Source organism: Lactuca virosa, chromosome 3 (genome assembly GCF_052849685.1).
Source record: "Lactuca virosa cultivar CGN04683 chromosome 3, Lactuca_virosa_CGN04683_v6, whole genome shotgun sequence".
NCBI lineage: Eukaryota > Viridiplantae > Streptophyta > Magnoliopsida > Asterales > Asteraceae > Lactuca > Lactuca virosa.
In genome coordinates, this window is record NC_136428.1 from 38,564,193 (window position 1) to 38,589,984 (window position 25,792).

General features: G+C 34.6%; 1 pseudogene; it reads right to left on the reverse strand.

The window, feature by feature from the left end:
* Positions 1–18,478: 18,478 nt before the first annotated feature.
* Positions 18,479–20,866, reverse strand: LOC145165508 (transcription factor MYC2 pseudogene; annotated as a pseudogene).
* Between the last annotated feature and the right edge of the window lie 4,926 nt (positions 20,867–25,792).

The following is a 25,792-nucleotide window of genomic DNA, read 5'->3' on the forward strand; positions in this document are numbered from 1 at the left end:
AAAGATAAGAACTTGATCCGCTTAGAAATAGCTCCCTAACCTAGTATGGTAAGCTTCCAAGTTATGCCTTAAGATCTACGGATTATAAGAAGTTCGGTTATGGAAGAAAGTAGTATCGTCGCTATCCCCCTAGAGATAGCCTTTTAGTACACCGAAGCTTTCCCCTCCTAACATAGAAATATTTGTGATATTTGTTTTTATACTAACTCGTGCGCTAAATCATTAATACTCGCATCCGTAAAAGTCATCATCGACTAACACTCTCTCTTTCGCTAATTATAATAGATCTGAGCATTCCTCATAGAAGAGTCGTCAGAAGAAACCACAGGGCACAACCAAACCTTGATGCAACAACCATCGAGGCGCGAAAGCCCTAGCTAATAGGAATGTCAAATCCGAGCAATATGGAGGAACCGGAAGAGATAATACATAGGATAGTGACAGGAATCACCCAAGGGTCTGTACTTATAAGGAATTTAGAAACTACAAGCCTAAACCCTTCTTAGGAAATGAAGGAGTAGTAGGACTGACTCGCTAGTTCGAGAACATGGAGTCGATATTTGAGATCAGCTTCTGTGCTGAGAATTGTAAAGTTATGTTTGCTGCATGTACCTCCGAGGACACAACATTTTCATGGTGGAACAACCACATCAAAACCATGGAAGTTAGTACAGCTAATGCCATCTCATGGGATGAGTTAAAACAACTACTGATCGAAGAGTATTTTTCCAGAGAGGAGATGCAAAAGCTAGAACAAGAGCTCTGGAATCTTACCATGCAAGATGCAAACATTGCAGCTTATACCAGTCGCTTCACTGATCTCGTCATCTTTTTTCCCAGTTTTGTCACCCCAGAATATAAGAAATTAGAAAGATACATATGGGGTTTAGTACAACCTGTCTAATGATTGGTTACGGTTTCCAGGCCAACTAGTTATGATAGTTCCAAGAGACTGGCCTTTACCTTGACCAATCAGGTAATCCGCCAGAGCACTAAAGTTCTAAAGACTAATCTCCCAGGATAAAAAAATAGCAAAAGAAAGTCTGATGAAGATTCAGAGCAAGTAGCATGGAAGAAGCAAGACTTAGGGAATGTCTATATAGCAACCATTCTGTCACTCACTCCACTAAGACAATATGCAGGAGAACTTTAATTATACAATTAGTGCAATTACCATCATGTGGATGCATGTAGAGAACTAATCTATAATAACTGTGGTAGAAAAGGTCACACCACTAGGTTTTGTAGGTGCCCGACTCGCGTCCCAAACCAAGGAACTGGTGTTGATAGAAATTGCAACTGCTATAAATGTGGAGAGATTGGCCACTTCAAAATAGAATGCCCTAGGTTGGCAAATCAAAGGGGTAATGCTCAAGGAAGAGCATTTGTCATTGGCACGAGCAACGCTGCCCAAGATCTCCCCCTAAGAATTGGTAAGTCCTTCCTTATATCTTACGACCAAACTAGATAATGATATAGTTTTATAAACACTAGATAAAAACACGCTAAAATATAAATCTAAGAAACGCATGTTATTAGTTATAAATGAATACATAGATTGCATGCTTCGAATATTCAATGGTTTTAGAAAGGCTAATTTGGCTCTATTTCACAGCTCTCGTCTAAGTCTAACTGTTATAGAGTAAAATCATTCAATCGAAAAACTAGCTAATTTTAAACAAACATGCAATAGTATTCGTCAAGATAATTACATAACATTTTACCGATGATAATGAAGGGTGAAGGAGTCCTCGAAATAATAATAATAATAGGACTTATTAAGTAACCTTTCAGTTATTATAGACCCTCTTAAACTCAGTAAGTGCTTGTCTAGGGAAATCATTATCACTATGTATCAGACAGTTTATCTGAGGGAATCACTATCACTATGTCTCAGTAAGTACTTGTCTGGGGAAAATCACTATCACTATGTATCAAATAGTACTTATTTGAGGGAATCACTACCACTAAAATCACAGTAAGTGCTTGACTGAGGGATCTCTACTCCTCTAAGCATCAGTAAGTAATTTACTGATGGGCTATTAATCATGACTATCTTAAATGATAGGTGATTATTAGATAAAAATATATATTAATCACGAAATGATAGGTGATTCTTAGATAAAAGTATTAATCACTACCATTAGTTCTAAAATCTAAGAGTAAATTTACTCCCTGTAAAAGTAAATTATAGGAATGATTAATAGTAATTAAAAGTATGCTCTCGATATTCTCCCAATAGTGCCTTCGCATCAAGCACTCCTACTTGAATTTCGGGGAAAAAATTCCTTAAACGGGGGGAGAATGTAACAATTGCGACTTTTGGCATCGATCGTGATTTACAAAAAGTGACCAACGTCATAGATAATAGGCTTAATACATAATATATCAATATATGATAAAAATATAAGTTTTGTATTAAGATAAATAGTAAAAATCAACCGAATCGTCCGTAAGTCGTAAAAATTAATGCGTTGAACCATATATATTATTATATATTTAGAAAGTATTTGTCATCCCGATTCCGAAAATATAAATTTCGTAAGAATCCGTGTTCATATGAAGGGATATGAATTTTATAAGATATAAAAATCAGCCACGTAGTTAAAAATTATTAACGTCAAATGCTACGAAGAATGGTTGACTTTTGGATAAAGTCACCAAAAGGAAATTGTAGTGCTCTTGAAGATATGAATTTTTGTAAAAGGAACACCAAAATCGGAGTCTGTATGAGAAAGTTATGATTTTTGCAAAATCATAAAATCATTTAAAAATAAGGGCTAAAAATAAAAGTCGGAAATTAGCCAATACAAAGGAAAGTTGTAGTACCCGTTGAGAGCTACGCGTAGATATAAAGAACGTCAAAAATAGAGCTCATATGAAGAAGTTGTGGATTTTTGAAGTTTTGCAAAGAGCGCCCGACGCAAGAGGTATGTGTGGCGCGCACATGGTTCTAGAAGGAGGTACAATGAACCAACAGGAAATGGACACGTGTCAGACAAGCATAGAGATTGCTCTAACACTCATGAGTAATTAATAGAGATTTAAGTATTGGATCAACCCACGCTTAGAGATCACTTCATGGATCCAGCCACGAGTAATTCTAAGACGATAATATCTTCTATTCTTCAAACATTGATACATGTGGGATTTTGCTCCATGATTATGTTATGCATTGGTCTACTCCAACACTATCTGTAACTAGTAGTTATAAAGGGTATGTCTATGTGTGAGATGATGAAGTAGACAAAAACTATGTAGTCGAAGTTTATTTATTCCTCATACCTAACAGGAGAAGCGATATCTATGGGCCCCTCGATGATTTGGTGCTGGCATTTAAAGTGATTGTCCGATCCCAGACTGGAATTTATGTGTTCAATTTAGTAGTCGGATACAGCTGTCACAAATCTATATTAGCAAACATAATCTTGAATTCTGAGATTGACCATTAACCATGTCTCGAGTTGATACAAATATCATAGAACGAAGGGATAGTTGATCAATTATCTAAGGGCTGAATCTTGATTAGATCAAGAGTTCGGTAGTTGCATTGGATGACTAACTCCCTGTTGAATATTGGAGAATTATTGGTCCTCATATAGTTGATGACTTGTCCAAGTGGGAGACTGTTGGAAAGAGTGTCCAATGTCATTAACTATTGGTAATATTTCTAATAATAATAGGGTCCTTTTAGTTGCCCTCAATACCCAAATTGAATAGAATAAATAAAGAGAAATTGGTTTATTAATTGTTATGGTTAATAATTAATAAGAAACTAATTGGAAATATATTTTGAGAATTATAATCATAAATGTTCTATAACCCTTATGGAATTAGGGTTGGCTGAAAATCACTTCATCCCACATGGGAATAAGAGTGAATTTCGTTCTATGCTCCTTGTCCCATATGGGAAAGAGTACAAAACCTAGGAAGGCATCCAATGTTATAAATAGGGTCTTATGGATTTCATTCTTCCTTGCACCTTGGCTTGAAGTTTCGCCAACCCTTCTTCTTTCCATTCTTAGGGACGATTTCCAACCCTATTAGGGTTTGTGAAATTGACCATTCTCCTAGTTATTTTTATTTCACTCTTTGGTGTCATTGGGTGTGATACCATTAGAGGGATTCTGAGTAACTTCATGGAGGACAAGATCAAGATCTCAAGCATGGAGATCAAGGGCTACAAAAGAGGTATCTTTTACTTATTTATGTTTTTATGTTTTTATGTTTTTATAGGGTAAATGTAATTAGTATGAAGCCATGGGTCCTATGATGCATGTACACTTAGGTATATCATAGTTTGATTTTTCCGCTACCTAGTTGAAGTGTATTTGATGCATAGAGAACCCAACAGAAGATAACACCTCCGGGAGCAGCGGATGAGCGAAGAAGTTTCTAAAGACTTATTATCGTTATAGTTAGGCCTAGTTGTTAATGCACCTTTTGTAATCCAATACTCTAGTATTTCATAATCATATTCTGATGTAATATATTGTAATCCATAATGGAAGTGATGTTTATGTTTTATATTGTTTTGTACTTTTCTATGTATGTTCAATGACTGTGATCCAATATCCCTACGTTGCACAGCCTGGCGTTTCCGCCGTCGGCCGGGGGTGTGACAATTACATTGTTAAAACTCTTATGAAATTCATATCTTCTTCATACAAGTTCCGGTATTGACGTTCTTTATATCGACGGATTCATATTTACGAGAACATCGACTATTATTTACATTATTTTGGCTAAAAAGTAATCTATCTTTGTCTCATATTCTATGATACATACTAATGTAATGTATCGAACGCGAAACTTCGAAAAATCATAACTTCTTTATATGACGTTAGATTTTGGCTTTCATTATACTCACGGGTTCGTAATTACGACTACTACAACTTTCGTCAATATTTTTCATCCTAAATAATCTTTTATTTAAAAATGTTTGTTTAACACATATTGCTAAGTTTAAAATAAGTTTTTATACAAATATTATATACCCATAATATTTGCCCAGTCTTCATATATATATATATATATATATATATATATATATATATATATATATATATATATATATATATATATATATATATATATAAACACATATTATGTTTGAAGAATTCTTATTCATTTATTTGCAATTATCCTAATTGAGAATTTTAATTATTCAATAAAATTAATATTAATTACTATTATCTCTTAAACGTCTAGCCTGAACTCAATGACATTACAAAAAATGACGAGCGAGAGAACACTTGAAGAAGAAATAACTAACATCTTCGACTTCGTCACTATACACCATATACAATATTGACTCCACTTTGACGATGTGTCTATTTTAATTCAAAAAGTAGAAGCTCATTTTGTTCGAGTTGTTTAAATGATTATACCTTTTAAGCTTTTTATAATTTGGATTTTGAAGTATGGAATTAAACTTAAGGGTAACCTAATTCTTTTTTCCTTAGGTTGCACCTACATATAAAGATAAATTCGAAATTTTTAACAATATTTGGAAAATTTAAAAGAGTAACCTAAACTCTCCTAACAACATATAAATATGCTCTTAAAGATTACTATATGTAGTGTTTCATCGTTATAAATTATATGAGTTATATAATATAATGATTATTTTTTGAGAAAAGTATATCCATACTTCCATTACCACAAACAAATGTCGTCATATCCTCTCTTGTTATCTTTCTTCTTCTGTTAATCCTATAAGATTACGATCCATGTTTGTGTATATAACTCTATTACTATTTTAAATTATTTAAATTAGCTTTCATAAAATCTATTTGATCAAAATAGACGTCATGTCATAATCACTATATAATGGATTACGTGTTTATATGTATGACATGGAAGAGCATCAATAGCAAATAGTTTTTAAAAAAGGTTAGCTTATAACCTACCTTACCTTTTAAGCTATTTTTAGCGTTCTAAAATTCAAACATGACAACTTAGAAAACTTAAAAAGTAAGTTAGTCATGACGTATCAAACACAACATTCAGGGGCGTCTTGTGGATTTTGAAGGTCCTGCACGAAAAATAAAAATGAGCCCCTAAATATATTTTTATATACAACAAAAGTTCATTAATACTATGATAAGTAGATGAATATTATAAAAACAATCAAAACAAAAGTTCATTAATACTATGATAAGTAGATAAATATTATAAAAACAATCAAAACAAAATAAGGATAATACAATATATAATCTTACATGATGTTCTCCTAACATTATTGAAAATAAAATCATTCATGAATTTTTCATAATCAATGTTATCCAATATATATTATTATCAAACCATTATTTATTTGTTTTAGACCATAGTTACTAGGATCGCTTCCCCCCCTACGTTTTCCGTTCCGGATCGGACGATCCGGAAACGGGACCAATTGCGATCCAATCGCTTCCTGGATCGCGACCCAATCGCAAAATCCACCGACCCCGAATTGCTTGAAATGTCGATCCTGTTACAGGTGGGAACGCGATTTCAATCTACTAAATTCGTCGATCCATCAATTTCTAGAACGACAACCCATCAATTTCTGGAGCACGATGACAAAATTGCATATTAAACAAAAAAAAACATCGGCAGGTGAGAATAATCCCGTCGACCCATTAATTTCTATCACCCTATTTCATATTCACGATCCTGTTCTACATCTTCAAACATTCAGTCCTCTACTCCTCCATTCTTTAAGTTCTTTATTCTTCTTAGTTTCTTTTTTGGAAAGATGACATTTGGTAAAAATAATCCGGTTCTAGAGAGAGTTGATGTTACCTTGACTGATTCTGATAATGAAGATGGAGTTCTACGCGATGCAGAAAGTGTTGAAGTTCCTCAATACTTTCTATAGATTATCGATCATACATCGTACTACATTACATGGTACACCGTTCCACGTACCGAAATAGCGTTCCGGAGAAGACTACCCCCCCTCGTACTGAATTTTATAGTATACCGATCCTCGGTTCCGTTTTCGTTCCACGTACCGGAACGATCCCGTTTCCGTGTAACTATGTTTTAGACATTGGGACCCATAAGTAGAACCTTAAAAATATAAAAACAATATGGCGTATAAAATTGTAACATACTAACATCCATGAATCCGGATTTGTTTTTTTAACTTTAATATGTTATAAGAGACTTATTTATATCTAAATTAAGTTTCGGTTAATATTTAAAATGCATATTTTACATTTGAATAATAGATATGTGTTAAATGTGACAAACTAAATCGTGAATGAATTGATTAATTGGATCCAAATGTATTTGAAGACTTGAGGGGGTGAGTTTGTAAATTTAGAAAACTACAATCCTAAAGAAAATAAGAGAAAAGGTTTTGTAGTTGAAAGGAACAATTTTTTCAGGGGCCATTAATATAATTGAACTTTGAAAAGCAAACCAGTAATTGTATCATTTGACACAATGGAAAACAAAAGAATAAAAAGGAAAAACGACATAATAAGGACCGAACTCGGATCCATTTGTAGGAATAATTATTAAGCTGCGTCTCTTAGCCATTTGAACAAGGAAATATTTTTATAAAAGTTTACATAAAATAATATAGGGTAAATAGTACAAAAGACACTCAGTTTACACCAAAATTCAAATTTGACACTGTGTTTTTTTTTTCTTAAATTTGACACTGTGTTTTTCAATTTGTTACAATTCTGACCACTTGACCGGTCAATCAAGTTAAATGCTGATGTGGCATGATGATGTGTCAGTTTTGATGACGTGACATGCTGACATGATATGCTGACGTGTCAAAATTGAATTTTTTTCCACAAAAAACACTAAGTTTTCACTTTTTTCGATTTTGACACTAAGTTTAATTTTTTCTTTCAATTTTGATACTATGTTTTTTTGTTCCAAATCGAACATCATTTATCAAATTTTGTTCAATTTTGACCATTTTCTATTTGAAACCGTATAAATATATTTTTTTATTACATTTTAAACCGTATAAATACGTTTTTTTTTCAATTAAAAACCATAGTTTTGTATAAATACAAGTTTTTTTTTTTTTAACATTCAAACCATAATTTTATGTATAAATATGTATTAGTTATATAAAAACCGTATTTTATATTAAATACGCAACTTTAAAATGAGTTTGGAGGTTTGTGTCACACCCCAAAACCGAGAACGGCGGAAACGTTCTGGGACGGAGGACGTCATGTACAGTATCATAACAATGCATAATAGTAAAGACAAGCAACAACATCCATTGCATTAATATAATAATTGTAATACAAGCGTGTTCTGTAAAGTTTTTAAGACACCAAAAGTATAATCAAAATAAAAGATGAGTCTTGTATGTGCTCCATCTTCTCAAAAGCTTCATCTGTACCTGTCTACTGATGACCTGAGAATACAAGTTATTTTGAAAGTGAGTATCAGCATAAAGCTGGTGAGTTCATAAGTATTTAGTGTCATTGCTTGTATAAAAATGTTAGTAACAATGTAGTGTAGTAATCGATTTCAAATGTTTGTAAATAGTATACTCCCTGGAAAGCCCTATGTTTTCCAGTAAAAAGTAGTCTTCTACCCAGACCCGAGTGTTTGTATAATTGTCCTTTTGTAAGTGTAAGGGTTTTTCCCTAGTAAAACTATTAGTATAAAAATATAGTTTACTGAAACGAGTATGTGACCAAGTCACAAAGTAATGAAATACAGACTCCAGGTGGTACTGAATGAACAATACGCCTCGAAAAGTCTATAGTAGTAATATGTAGACTCCAGGCGGTACGCCTCGAAAAGTCCAAAATAGAAATGTGTAGACTCCAGGCGGTACGCCTCGAAAAGTCTATTTTTGCCTTAAATCCTTATTTAGTTAATTTAAGGTTTGAATGTGAACTCGTATGTAACCATACTGATCGACGGCTGAATAACTGATGACCCTCCAGGTCACACGTAGTATGGTCACATTTTGTCACCCCTTGGCCTAGTCGGCTCGGACTGTAGCTAGCAGTCGGGATGTGGGAGTGTCTGTCCCGTATAGATCTATACACATAATGCCCGCTCTCCCTCCAGGAGACTCTGGTTACACGGTGATAGCACAATGAAGTGTCGTATCGAGAAGTAGTATGTCACATTCTGTTTTAGTAATTAGTTTTTGTATAACGTATAGTATATTCTCTTGTATCGTGTATAGTAGGTTCTCTTGTATAGTGTATAGTATGTTCTGTTACTTAATGTAGTACTTATGTAATGACTCATAATGTATTGACTCTTGTATGGATCGTTGTAGTAGTAGTAATGAGTAGTAATCCCTTAACTATACCTATTATAGTTAAATAGTAAGGTTGTTTGGATGCCTTTGTTACACAAAGGGAATGAACTAATGTGAAAGCTTTTATATCCAACACACACACACACACACATATATATATATATATATATATATATATATATATATATATATATATATGATATATAACTAAGAATTCAACGACATTCGGACAAATAACAAGATACCCTAAGTCCACAACCAAACAAGGAACAAGAAATAAGGTGAGCTATCAGTCCTAAGTCCTTCAAGTCTTACTTATATAAATATACTAGTGTAGATATGGATTTGAAAATATTACAAGTATAAGAGAGTTTGAAAACAGTTTTAGCATCAAAAGAGTTATATAAAAAGGTTTGAAGGCTTGAAAATCCCTAAGTTTGATCGCATATTGAAAGTAGTAAGAAATCTTTCTGTTTATTCTAGTTATTAATCACATGTGATTAAAGCAATAACTATAAGTATTCAACTTGTATTCCCCCTCCCCATAAAAGCATTTAAAATCATTTAAAAGGTTGATTAAGGGGTATGAACTCACCTGCAGTGAGTGGATTTGATGGAAGTGTCGGGTAGGACGCTAGGTGTCAAGTGAGGACTTGAACACACACACGGATCCTATGTAACATGTAGTGATACACCAATGTATCTAATTAGTCATTTTACAACTAATTAATCAAGTAAAGACCTCCTAATACATGGAAACACTTTGATTTAAGTGCTAGGAGTGCTAAAGGGTTGCATCTAAGGAGAGTATGGCCTCACATTGGAGTTTACTCCTCATTTGGTAACCCTAGATGTGTTTACGGTTTCTGGACCATTTCCCCCATGAGTTTACGGCCGTAAACTCATGGTACTTGGTGCATTTGTGTGTTTTAAGGTCTTATACTTCACAAGAAAGTGTTCTAAGTTTGAATCAAAGGCTTAGGAAGTGGTTAGGGCTCGAAATGGACCTTCTTTGGTGTTTACGGTCCTTGGACCACCTTGGAGAGTTTACGGTCGTAAACCCTTGAGTTTACGGTCGTAAACCCATGAGTTTACGGCCGTAAACTCATGGTTACTCCAACCATTTCGTGTTTTGGTGTTTCTAGCTCATGCATGCAAGGTTCTAGTCTTTTATCCAAGCCATAGAAGGTGTTAGGGGCACATAAACACCACTTGGTGGTGTTTACGGTTCAAGGATCTCCCTTGACCGTAAACACATATGTTCTTGGGGATTTTGATGTTCTTCCAAGGGATTAACAAGTATCCTAATCAAATAACTAGATAGGAGGAGTGTACTTACTTATAGGAAGCTTGTAAGAGTGTTTAGGACCCAAAAACACTAGTGTGTGTTCTTGGTGTTCTTGGTGTTTTGAAGAACACTTGAAGATCTAAGTAAAAATCAAGAATCCATGGATGAAATGATGTATAAACACTAGATGAAGTGTTGTATGAACGAATCTAGGAAGGAAATGCTTACATTTTGGCGGATTTGAAGAAAGTGTGTGATGATACTTGAGAGAAAAGTGATGGGTGTTCTTGAGGTGGGAAGTGTAAAATGAGGAATAGTGGGTAAACTCATGCTATATGCATGAGTTCTTGGTAAAGAGGAGTTTACGGCCCAAACTCCTCATGTTTGGCCGTAAACACCTAGCTAAGGTGTTAAATGTTTATTTGTTATACAACCCTTCTAAACGACACTTCCTTTTATTTATTCGTTTGACGAATTTAAAAATAAAAACACCCAAACGGACTTAAATCCAGCCAAAAATGTGCTGAAATGTATTTGACTATTATTTGAAGTGTTTGACTGTAGAGATTACACAAAAGAAAATTTCGGGTTGTCACAGTTTGGAGGCGTGTAGTCGATCAAAACCCGGATGTCAAGTTTGCAACCCCTGAAATTTTCACATCTTATTAGAAGCTTATGGTTAGTTTGATTCTCATGATATAACTAATGCATATTTATACATTATACTTTGGGGAAATCTTCAGAAAAGTCCCAATATTTTCGGAAAAGTTACACTTTAGTCCCAAGATTTTTTTTTGAACGAAAAAGTCCTGAAAACTGGCAAAAATTTGCAGTTTTACCCTTTTTTGACCGGTTGAAACCGGTACCAAATTAATTTGGGACTATTTCGTAAACTAACCCAAATTATTGGGACTTTTCTATAAACAAAAAAATATTATGATTTTTCTGTAAACAAAAATATTAGGACTTTTCTACAAACAAAACCCTTATTATTATTATTATTATTATTATTATTATTATTATTATAAATAAGAATATTATTTTGTGAACTTGTTATTATTAATATTGTTACTAATACACATAAATGCATTTAAATAAAAAAAATAATATTAATGACATTGTTTAATTGTGGAGGTGGAGGAGATGGTGATGCTTTTAGCATTGAAATCGTGAATGTCAGCTTGTATATTTTTACTTGGATATGGTCATTTCACATTTGTTATTATTGTTTTCAATTCAGAATAATAATACTTAACAATTTAAAAGAAGTTGTATATTTGTAAAATTGTTTATAAATAGTTTAAGGTAGAAGGATTTCTTACTTTGTATATAAAAATGTTTAAGGTAGAAGGATTACTTTCCAAATCCAATAGATCCACTACAAACATCTACATAGGTAGCCCGTATCAAAATTCAAAAATATTAATTACAATATCTTGCTTGATAAAAAGTAATAGGATATGTTTTTTGGATTAATACTTTTGAATTTTGATTAATACTTTTGAATTATTCCTATTACTTTTTATTAAACAAAATATTATAATTAATACTTTTGAATTTTGATATGGGTTACCTATGTAGATGTTTGTAGTGGATTTGTTGGATTTGGAAAGTAATTCTTCTACCTTAAACAATTTTATATACAAAGTGAGAAACCCTTCTACCTTAAACTATTTATAAACAATTTTACAAATATGCAACTTCTTTTAAATTGTTAAGTATTAATATTCTGAATTGAAAACAATAATAACAAATGTGAAATGACCATATCCAAGTAAAAATATACAAGCATACATTCACGATTTCAATGCTAAAAGCATCACCATCTCCTCCACCTCCACACTTAAACAATGTCATTAATATTATTATTTTTATTTAAATGCATTTATGTGTATTAGTAACAATATTAATAATAACAAGTTCACAAAATAGTATTCTTATTTATATTTTTAATAATAATAATAATAATAATAATAATAATAATAATAAGGGTTTTGTTTGTAGAAAAGTCCTAATATTTTTGTTTACAAAAAAATCCTAATATTTTTTGTTTACAGAAAAGTCTCAATATTTTGGGTTAGTTTACGAAATAGTCCCAAATTAATTTGGTACCGGTTTCAACCAGTCAAAAATGGTCAAACTGCAAATTTTTGCCGGTTTTCAAGACTTTTTCGTTCAAAAAAAAAATCTTGGGACTAAAGTGTAACTTTTCCGAAAATATTGGGACTTTTCTGAAGATTTCCCTATACTTTGAATGTAAAAAAAAAAAAAAAAAAAAAAAAAAAAAAAAAAAAACCTTGTATTTAAATAAAAATGTGGTTTTTAAACAAAAAAATATATTTATACGGTTTAAAATGTAATAAAAATATATATTTATACGGTTTCAAATGCAAAATGATCAAAATTGAACAAAATTGGAAAAAATGATGTTCGATTTGGAACAAAAAAACATAGTGTCAAAATTGAAAGAAAAAAAATTAAACTTAGTGTCAAAATCGAAAAAAGTGAAAACTTAGTGTTTTTTGTGAAAAAAAAATTCAATTTTGACACGTCAGCATATCATGTCAGCATGCCACGTCATCAAAAAACTGAAACGTCATCATGTCACGTCAGCATGTAACCTGGTTGACCGGTCAAGTGGTCAGAATTGTAACAAATTGGAAAACACAGTGTCAAATTTGAGACAAAAAAAACACGGTGTCAAATTAGAATTTTGGTGTAAACTGAGTTTTTTTTATGCTATTTACCCAATAATATATTGTATATTAAATAGATAAATTCGACAAAAATCGGGGCCCTATTTTTTTCGGCGTCCTGTGCGGTTGCACCTCCCGCACATCCTTAGGGTCGTCCATGATAACATTATAAGTTAGCAGGTAGCGTTTCAGCTAATATTGAAACATCCCGAATTCATGATAAAATTTTTCATTTTTCAATTAAGTAAAACTATTATTTCAATCAAAACCAAAGTGATAAGAATCCAAGTATCAAATACAAATATCACGAAAATCAATGTATCATAAATTCTCCAAAACATGTCACCGAAGGATGTGTACGATCATGCATTCGTCTTGCCCCGATCATCCGAAGTACCTGGAGCATAACACTTAAACTGTAAGTCAAAGCTTAGTGAGTTTCTCCCAAAATACCACCATACATAACAAATAACAGTATGCATGTGGGGTCCACAATCATCGGACTGGATTACCCCTGAGCCCACAACATGAGTCTGGCTTGCCTTTCAGTCCCACAACTCATGTCTGGATTGCTCCCAATCCCACAACATAAGTCTGGCTTGCATTCTTGGCCCACAACTTATGTCTGGCTTGCTCTCGGGTATGTTGGCTTCCGCACAGAGCATTAATGCCTCAACCCACCCGCACTATGTCGACATATGCAATATATAAACATATAACAACAACAGGTAAACATACAGATCTTAACAGATCACTACAACATAGCAACATCCTAAACCAGGATACACAATCTACCGGGCCAATATTGGTGCCTTCGACCCATAAGTACAGTGAAAGAAAACTCACCTTATAGTTTGAAAAGATAGCTGAACGAATCATCGCTCCAAATACTGCCTCTACTGATCACCTATACATATAACAGGGACTCAAGCTTCAATCTACTACTCAAAATACCTCAAATGACCTAGAGTCAAACTTTGTCAAAGTCAAAGGTCAACGGTCAACGTCAAAGTCAACTCCAGATAGTCGCCATGCCGTGGCCTTCCTTGGCCACGTCGTGGTCACAAATCGCCAAAACAGACGACTTTAGCCTAGTCGCCACGCGCTACGTCGTGGGCACTGAGCTGCCAACAGCTTAACGGATTAAGTCAAATTCTTTGATCTTAAGGGCTCCAAATCCCATATCTGGTCCATTAAAAGGTCCAAGTGGATAAAGTTTCAAACTTTATCCTTTTAGACCCTCTAAGAGATAGAGATCTCATTTCCTAGTTCTTGAAAGGGCAAAACATAACTTGGATTAACTGATTAAGCACTAAATCAGGAAGGCTCCTAGTTCCACACTTCCATAATCATTTTTAACATTACATAACAACATAAAAACCCTTACTTTACAAGTATGCATGTCCAATGCATGTCTTGGACTTTATTAGGTCAAAATGAGGGTCTTTTTTTTTTTTTTTGCCAAAACTCCCATGCATGATACTAAAACTCGATATTACTCCATATCCAAAGCATCAAGGCCCTAAATGGCATGGAGATTCATAAAATTGCAAACTTTATGAGATCTCACTACTCAATAATAAGGACATGAAGATTTAGGTACAAAACTCAAGATCCAACCACCTATCATGATAAAAGTCGAGTCTTGGACACTTACAAGAGTCCAGAAGGTTGTTACAACAAAGGATGATGGCTTGCTTGCAGATTCTAAGCTTACTTCTTCTTCCTTTCTTTAGTGGCTTCAAAAAGCACGAACACAAGGTTTAAACAAAGGAGGAGGTGATTAGGGTTTTCAAAATCTTAAAGAGGTTGTTGGAAGTAAACCCTACCCTCATCATTCCTTTAAATAGGGAGAAAAACCCAGAAATAGGGTTTTGTCATTCGCCAACTGCCATGTCGTGGTCATATACTTCCACACCATCGCGACCTTAGATGACCCCGTGATTTTTCTTGAAGCGTCACGTCGTGGCGCCTTTCACATGTCGTAGCAACCTTAAAATGCTACAAATATTGTAAATTGAATTACCTTGGGATCCGAATGTTACAAGTACGTCAAACAAAACACAATTTTGGTTTAGAAATTCATATAATAAATATTTATTATTACTATATATCGGATTACATCAGTAGCGTGTTTATATGTACGACATAGAATATCATCAATAGTAGGTAGTTTTTAGAAAAGGTAGCTTATAACCTAGCTTTTAAGCTACTTTTAACATTCCAAAATCCAAACATGACAACTTACAAAAACTCAAAAAAAATAAGCTAACTGTGATGTACCAAACATAACCTTATAAGTTAATAGGTAACGTTTCAGCTAGTACGTCAAACATAACGTAATGTTGGTTTATAAATCCATATAATAAATATTTATTATTTTGTTAGATGAAGATTAAAAAACAATTTGAAATTCATTGATGCGGTTGTTTTAAATAAAGACATCATAATTGTTAAACTATATTTATATTTATCATATAAGATATATTTTGTTTCAAATAAAGATATCATAAATGTTAAAATATATTCATATTTAATCATATAAAATAATTACCTAAAGTATGAATACAATTTATTTATTTTAAAGGGTATTTAAGTAAATTTGTTAAAATCTGAAAGAGTTTTTTGTTAAACGCTAGTTGAAGTAGTTTTTGGATTTGAAGCTTTTTGTTTAACCCAAAAGCAAAACGGTCCTGCTGCCAAACATTTTTTTTAAGTTTTTTCTTAAACGGTAGAAATTAGAAGAATAGAAGCTTCCAAAAATTGTGCGTCGAACACACCCTATTTAATTACTACCTCCGTTCCATATTTATTGTCCATTTTTGATTTTTGAAGTATTTATTCTTCAATTTTGACCTTAAATATTTTTGGTTTGATATATAATACTTGATGCAAATATATGATTGGATTGTGTTTTGAATGTATTTTCATTGTTATACGCTTTATCAAGTAATACATAACACAAATAAAAATATTTAAGGTCAAAGTTGATGAGTAAAAACTTTAAAAGTCAAAAGTGGACAATAATTATGAGACGAAGAAAGTAATAAACTAATAAACTATATTTTTGGAAGACGTACTGAAAAAGTTATAACCTCGTTGGAAGTTGTTTTAAGGTTATGTTTGAAGTATTACGGTTGTTTTATGAGCTAGATTATCTTTAAAGTTTTTTTAGGTTGCTATATTTAACAAACCAAAAAGAATCTTAGAAACTTATTCAAACTAACATTTCAATGAGCTTATTGAACTTTTTTAAAGTTCTTCCAAAAATACCATTTATTATTTATAAAAAAAAGTCTCGATTTTATACATGTCTTTTATGTCATTTAAATATTCCAGCTAACTTATTAGTTACTATTATTAAACGTCATTTATTTTAGAGAGCACCTAGTCTTTCGGCTCTCGACTAGTTTTTAACCTATCCATTAGTTTTTCAGTTAATCTATCAAACATTGCCTAAAGAGTTTTTAAAATGTTAGCTTATTAGATACGTATTGGTTTGACAAGCACGGCAAACTTAAAAAACTTCAAAAATAAATTAGTATATAAACTGGTTGTGGTATGCCAAACATAGCCTTTATACAAATATTATTTTATTTCTTTCTTTTAAAAGGTAATCCCATTTAGAATGGGCTCTCCAGAAGTGTCACCTTTTTGGTGAAGATATGAAGTCGTCTTGTCTTGTATTTGCAATCGATGATGCATTACCACCTTTTGATCAGTCTCTAGTTGAAACCTCTAAGATTTAAATTTGATATCTCCTCTATGGAGAGGCCAAGCCTTATCAGGTGAGATACCAATGTTCTTTAATATACCTTTCAAAACTTTACATTCACTTTTACCAAACATTACTACATAAGTAAAGACTGACATCTTTCTAACTCCAAATAAAAACTATAGCTTTGAGCTTAAAACCACGGTTATCAGCTATTTTGTCAAATATACTTTAAGATTCTTGTAGTTGACGGAGGTAACATTGTACTGTTATTAGTCCACCACCATAGAGAATGTTTTGTGTCATATTCAAGAGAGACAGTAAAAGTATAACCCTTTTAAATTTTCTTAATTGCATAAGATACGATTTTCAACATATCTTAGTAATGTTCTCAATGAAATTGAGTTCTATAGGTTTGAATAGATGCTTGTATAGGGAATATGCACTAGAGAGCTACTGTCAGCAGTGGTTTTATTCTCTACATCAATTAAAAACAACCCTAAAATAAAGAGCATATAAATAAAATAACATCTATTTTGTTTTCTACATCAGTTAAAATATAATTATGTAATATCACTTTAATATTTAAAGTAAATACCGGTATTTGAATCCCAAAAACAATCATAATATCAAATGGAATTGTATGGTAGCAGTTGACTGTGCTTTCAGTGATAAACATAAAAATCTAACAACTTTTATTATTATTTTTTAACGAGTGGAAGCCAAAAGCCAAACGTGTTTCTTTTTTTTGGTAGAGACACTTTTATTTTTTATAGATATGGTCATGGTGGTGGCCCTAGCCCTCCTCATATGTTGTCACACCACTCTTTATGCCTCCTGCTCCACGTTTATTCAATGTCTCTTTTTTAATATTAGATATTTTATGTACACTTTGAGTGTTACATATTTATCTCATCCAAAGATAAACATATACATGAATATAATGAACTCCACTTGTTATACACAAGTAATATATCTAATATTTCAACTTTCAACTGCTTAAACGTTTAATTATTAATATTTAAAGAAGACATGAGCATGCTGTTTAAATAAGTAGTAAATCAAATTCATGATGGTTAAGTATGTAGTTGATGATTTTTTGTTTCTTTTTTACCAAATGACTTTTAGCTTAACGGTATCACCAATTGAAAGATCGGTTACTTAAAATAAAAAAAAATATAATAAGATTACAAGTACCTAAAGAAAACACTTTTAAAACCAAAAATGCAAGACCAAAATTTTAGGTTACTTAAATTAAAAACATAATAGGTTACAAATACCTAAAGGAAAAACTTTTAAAACAAAAATTGAAAGACCAAAATGTTAGTTACTCAAAATAAAAACAAATAATTGTGTCTATTGGTAGGCATGGCCTAATGTTTCCTTCACCACAAAACATGGTATGTTCATGTAACAGCCATCCATTTAATAACATGTTTCTTATCCCAAACAAAATAGGTATACCCGACTCACCAAATCCATACAAACATGTTACTTCATTTTGATTATTTGTAAAATAAAAAAACGAAATCTTAGAAAACGATGATAATATTTGATTTCATAAAAGACATTTTATTCACTCGTTACACTAACAACATACATTTTATGTTACATTAAGACCTTAATTAATAGTAGCTTCAAATAAAAAAGTTTAGCTACAGCTTCACTAATTGCCATAATAAATCTATAATGGATCTGAAAATCTGTTCGTTAAGGCTAACCGGAGCTGATCTTGAGTGTACAACCGACCACCCATTTTCACGGTGGCTTGTTGGATCATCAATTCATTCACCACCGACACACTGGCATGGTTGACTTCGAAATCGAGTTCTTTCAACGCCGCCATGAGCCGGGCGGCAGGGTGGTTCTTCTTGTTACATTGGACTCTAATCATGGCGTCCCACCCGATGACCTTCACTTCTACGTCTAAATCGAGTATAGGTTGGTGGGTGGTGGAAGTGTTCGACATTTTCATGTCTTCCGGGAGTGAGATGGCGGAGGAAGATGATTGTCGGGATTCTTTGCTTAGTAATTCCTTCTTTAGTTCATCGATTTGGTTTCTTAGTTCTTCTTTGTCGCATATGGTGTTATCGAGCTTTGATTTGAGTTCGTTGATGTATAAAATGGCGTCGCCGAGGAGGGAGGCTTTGTCCATTTTTGAAACGTTTGGGACGACGGCGCGTAGAGCGTAGAAACGCTGGTTTAGTTTCTCTCTCCTTTGTCTCTCTGCTTCTACGTGATTCAATGGCTCTTCTCTGCCGTTGGCCGGTTTTCGTCCTCGTTTTCGTGGCTTTTTTTCCGGTTCCACCATTCTGCTGCTTTCCACTTCTCTAATTACCGATGCGTCTAGATCTGAGTGGTCGGAATCAGCTCCGGGAAAAGTGCAACCACCGGATTTCACGGTACTGGACGACGGAAGCACACCGGAGACGAAAGAAAGCATCCCGTCTTCGTTACTTCCGCACGAACCGGGCGATCTCTTCTTCTTGTTCTTGTTATTCTCCTCTGCTCCGATGAACTGTGATTGACCGGAGAACAGCGCCCCGTTGTTGTTGTTGTTGGTAGAACTCCTTTTACTCTCGCCGAAATCCAGGATTCTGCCGTTCCCATTTCTGCCACCAGTTGCTCCGTCGAACGATCTGAATTCGGAGAAATTCAACTCCCTGCTCCCAAAAACTCCTTGATTTTGTAGGGAATCAGGATTGGGATTATGAATATATCTAGGGTTTTCAAGTATCGAACTGGAGCTAGGGTTTTCAAAGGGAAGATGTTTTGGAACGTGAGAAGTAATTGATGGAATGACAGTTGTCGCCTGAGAGCCAATCACATCAACGGAATCCGTGATTGTCGTGACGTCGGTAGTCACAGTTGACGTAGCCACCGGATCTGTGAGCCAAATCGACGATGGATCGTGATCTCCTCCGGCAACGGCAACCTGATCCGTATTGATTTGCATGATATCCGGGCTGTTACTAAAATTAAACGAAACCTTGACTTTCTTCATCACATCAGAACTCTGAAATATCAACTCCGTTGAACCTAATTCAATCACCCCATCGGTGCAAGGGATACACACAATCGTTTGCAATCCAAAACCTTGACCTTGACGAACTCGTTCGCAGTGAGATGCCATCAACCGTTCCCGTCCGGCAACCCAAACCGGTTGGTTAGTGAACGCCGCCTGACCAGGAAGTCCGTTACCGTTGGCAAACGACTGCGTCATGGAAATAAGGAAGAACCACTCCGTATCAGTAACTTCCTCATCAACGGCATCACTTTCCGGCGCTTGAGACCCGGAGATCAACGAATTCAACTCCCGGAGCACTTTCTTCCTGTACTGCTGCTCCGCCATAGAAGTCGCCGACGGCGCTGTCTTCACCTTATTCACCTCCCCCTTGTAGTACCCATCTCCCCATCCTAACACCGGAGTATCCGCGTAATCAACGTCAGACGACTGCCAGAAGATAGCGTAAGTCCACGACTCCCGTGCCGTATCAATCATCCCCTGGAGTCGTTGTTGTAAAGTATCCGGATTGAATTCGTTGATAATCTTGTGTGGAGCGGAGGTCGAAGCAGATGATGACGCCGGAGGAACAGTAACCGGCGGCGCGTGGGTGTGAGATTGAGAAGTACCCGGGTTGGCCCAAATGGATGTCATGTCGGAACTTATGAAGGCATCCATCATGGAGACGTTGTCATCGGGGGTCCAGTGATTCATAGTCTGTAGTCGGTAATCCGTCATTCCATAAACCAGGGAAGATGATCGGAAAAAGATGAGTTAGTTGGTGGCGGCGGAGGGTGTGTGTATGTGTGTGTGTGAAAAAGGTGAAAGTGGAGTTGAATTTGTAGGTCGATTAGATATGTGTATTTTAATATAGGTCGGAAATGTGTGATGAGGAATTGAAGATTGAATGATTTGGTTTCCACGAAGGATAAGAGAAGCCTCCGATTTATCGACACGGTTTTTACCCTCCACCATTTTACTGCTCGGAAAAAAAAATGCATCGCTTTTGATTCTTTATCATTTTTTTTATCTTTAATTTACTAAACACTACATCCTTTATCATTTTTTTTATTATTAACCTTTTTTATCTATTTTTTTATTATATTATATTATATTGTCTTTAATTTTAATATACACCTTTTTTTAAGCTTTGTCTTAAGTCCATATGTGATTCTCATGTGTGATAGTCACATGAGGAATTGGTCTTGATGATGAATGTATATGCAAACATATTATCTTCAGTCATTCCATCACTTCGTTAGATGGTGTATATCTCAAACTATACTGAAACACTGAAGAAAACATATAAAGTCGAATCAAATGCAACATGAGAATCATTTAAGAATGCATGAGTTTTAATAAGAATAACAAATTATTCAGGTATCATTGGCTTTCAAATCTTAATATATATAATAATATACTCTATGGTATTCTAACTATTTATTTGTTTCATGACAAAATTAAAAAATATTTGGATTCACGTCATTGCCAACTCATATGGATTTCTAATCCCACGTTTCCAAGAATTATACGGGTATTATTTAGCAACATGTTTTAGAAAACATAATAAATAATTGAACCCATACCAAAAAAAAAAAAGACAATTAAGATATTATGTACGAGACCTGAGGAGTTCGACCGTTCCACTTCAACTTCCTAGTTCCTAATGGCCAAATTTCATTCGATTCCCATTACAAATAAATATGTGAAATTAGTATTACAGTGAGTGAGTGGATCGGTTGGACTTTGAGCTTTTTGAAGATGCATTTTGATGTCTACATTTATCATGCATGTTTGCAATAGTAGACATTTGTTTTGTTTTGAAAACATTATTGATTAAGCTATAATTAAAATTTGTTTTGGAATGAATGCTGTCTGGTTTTAATGATTCATGTTATATGTGTTGTAATGCATAATTATAGTCTAATGTTAATATTGTAAATGGGTCAGGTAAAGGGTTGAAAATCCGTTGATCCGGTGGATAAAGGTATGAGTTTAATTATTCAAAACTCTATGGGTTACGGGTCGGGTTTGGATCAACATTTGAAAGTTGCTTAATGGGTTTGGATCAAGGTTGATCTACTCCAAACCCACTATATTATGTAACGACCCAAAAATCCAAGGTAAAAATTTCATTTTTAATATATTTAAAACAGTATTGTAACTTTGTTCAAAACATTGAAAAACATTTCAAATAAAACAAATATCAGAGTCCAATCCCAAAGATCAAGTATTGCGGAAAACACGGGTGTATGTGTTGCGATCATCCCGAGCTCTTTCATTTGAAAACTGGAGTACCTGAAACAAAACTGAAAACCGTAAGCACAAAGCTTAGTGAGTTCCCCAAATACCACATACCATACATATCCAATGATCCATACAAGTCGTACATAACCGCGAGCCATACATATCATTCATATATCATAATCAATAAAGGTGCTATGTGCCGCATATTGTCTTCCCATTATGCCACGGGCCACCTCGTGGTCTTTCTTGCCAGGCCGGGGACCACAACCCTGGGTCTTACAAACAGGTGCCAGGAGCCACCTCAGGGTCTTCCATGCAAGCATCACAAAGACAACTAGCATACAGTCTACAACTACTTAACTAATAATTGCCAGAGTTCAGACTCTGGTCTTGCATACAGTGCGCCAGGAGCCGTCTCCTGCTCTTTCATACATAAGGCCAAAGGCTAACCCCCGGGGTCTTCCTACAATACATAAATCAAATGGGCCGGCATTGGTGCCTTCGACCCATACAAACAGTGAGGAGACTCATCTCGAATGTTGAAGCTCACTACAAGAAATCCCTAGCCGCTGCCCTGACAACTTCCCAAGCTAACAATTACCAACACAATATCCAATTAGCAACCGAATTCCAAACCAAGATCCATAATCCAAACTTGGGGTAAAATGACCATTTTACCCTTGGCCCAACAAGACTCACAACCAAGGCCCAAGCCCAAAACCAAAAAGGCCGAAAACTATAAGAGCCATAAAAGCCCATTAATGGCCCAATTTTCCAAATTGGGCCCAACTCCATATGGTCCTTACCCAAAAGCCTAATAATTCCTGGTCCAATAATAATTCTCCGATGACCCAAAGGTCCAAGCCCATTGGGCCCACCAAGGCCTGGGCCCAATACAAAATCTTGGCCCAACTACACAAGCCCAATCAAGACTCCAAGTCTCTCGCATTCTTTTGACCAGAAATACCAACACAAAAACCCAACCCAATTTCGAAGCCCAAACACGAAACGAGCCCAAAAGCCCTCAGATCCACGAACGTGGGGCGTACGCTCAGCTTACGCTGGGCGTACTCGAGGAATCTGGATCGCGACCAAAGAAGATGTATGTTGGGCGTACCTCTAGTTACGCGGGGAGTAACCGCAGATCCTCCAAACTCAATTTATGACTTAACCAATTAAGCACTTTGCATCCAAACTTCAGGAAACCTCAAAATAAAGCTCTTAATGCATGAAGTCGGCACCTTTATGCGTTTGCATGACTCAAAGGGACCCAATGACCATCTTGACCCAATAATACCCTTCTTAATCCATCTATAACATGCATGGATCACATCTAAGCATAAATCAAGCATTTTTATAAACTTATAACCTCATGAGGTCAAAATGGAACCAAAACCCACGTAATCTTAAATCTCAACTTCTAATGATCAAGCTAAGAACTTTTACCTTCTATGAGCTGAAAATGTAGCAATGAGTCCAGATCTACAAGCCTTTTCTTGAACCACCACCTTGTACCAAGCTACCACTTCTTGAAATACACTAAAATCCACAAAAAATGCACATACAAGGCTCACAACACTCTTGGATGAAGCTACCACTCAAAATTAGGGTTTAAGGCAATGGAGGATGAAAGGGAGGCTCACACCTGGAACTTAATGTGCTTAAATAGTGAGCCAACCCTAAAAATTAGGGTTTTGGAACATAGCACACTACGTTGGGCGTAGTGTTTGTACGCTGGGCGTACAACTCTAAGTCCCGCGTCCATCATTCACACGTACGTTGGGCGTACCCCCAGCTTATGCTAGGCGTACCCAACCAGACACGCGCATGCATCCCTTGCATGCATGGGATTGATTTGCCAAGTATATCCATTAGGGACTAAAACTGCCAAAATCTCAAAATACCATAAATCCTCATTCTAGGTCTGTTTCCGACAAACCTTATATCCACGAAAAGGTGGCGAGAAGCCCTATGCTCCTAATAACACACCCAAGCCTTAAAACCTCCCGAACAAAACCCAAAATCCATAAAAGACTGAGATATCAAATTACGATTATACCATTGGCTTCCGAAGACACAATCAAATACTTGGATCACTCAAACCATGACACCCACATCTGAAATGGGTCAAATACTTCCTTTCCCGAAGCCCTAAGCCTCATGACAACTGATGACTGGGCTGCAACCCCAAGGAACGAAGTAAATCCGAAATCGAGTGTTACACATTGCCAAGTCTAGTCTTAGTTATGGGTTACATTGTGCGTATTAAATTAAATTGTAATTTATTTTAAAGTGGGTCATTCATTTCAAATATGTCGTTTAAACGCTCCAGTATACCAGTCCGATGGAACAGATCATATTCATATCTGAATACGTGTGTGTGTGTGTGTATATATATATATATATATATATATATATATATATAAGAATATGTGACCATGCGTATTTATACATAAATAAGTATATGAACAAGTGATTATTCATATATGAATATGACGGCGATGGTTGCTGGCGGTTGTGGTGGTTGGTGGTGGAGGGGTGATGGTGAATTCATATATGAATATTACTCATCCTCTGTCATGCCGGTATGACGAAGCCATTTGCGGCAAAAATAAATGATTGATTGAGAATGATTCCCTCATTCTCAACATTTATTTTTTTCTCAATTGAATTTATCTCATCGATACACATCGATTAATGAAGACTATTTCACCAACATAAGTTCTTTGTTGAATTACTTTTCATCAAATATTTTGGGAACTAAACATTGGTTTATTGTAACGTCATGATTTTTACTAGATTTTTTCATGTATTTTTAAAACCTTTTAGTAGAAAAACAACAACAAAAGACTTTATTTGTTTATTCCAAACAACCTCAATAACGGGAAGAAATTCACATGATTATAGTTATCATGTAGGAAAATGTTTTTTTTCATTACAAACACATATAATGTAATCTTTCATTGTTTTAGTAAACAACGTTCGACGACGTGCTTACCGCTAAGTTTTGGTCACAAGACATTTCAAATCATATAGCTATTGATATCGCTTCTGTTCAAATTGCTCATAATATGAATGTTGATTTACAAGGAACGTATCAAATGCCTAATGTTTTTTCATTATGGTGTAACTACATATAACAATGTTTGTTGGATAAGAAATCACAATGTTTGTTGGATAAGAAATCATATATAACGCTCGATTGAATGTCGACATTCAACAATTTGAAGAATTGAAATATATGATAATAAATAGAAATAATATTAACTAGAAATTGCCTATTCCCCGCTTCGCAGGCGACACATGTGAGGTTTTGCTTACTATGTTCTAGTCACACAAAAGAAAAATAGTACTATTAATTGTTTATCGTTTTGTATGCACAGTTTGGGGAGAGAAAACTTGCTGACGTAGGAAAATGTAGGGACCAAACCTGCAGATTTTCTATAAATTACGGGGATAATTTTTGTAATTTTTTAAACATGTGGATCGTTTCTGTAAAAAATGGCATGTTCTATAAATTACGAGGACAATTTTTTAATTTATTTTCTATATAGAGGCCAAACATGTCAACATATAAAAATTTTAGACATATGGA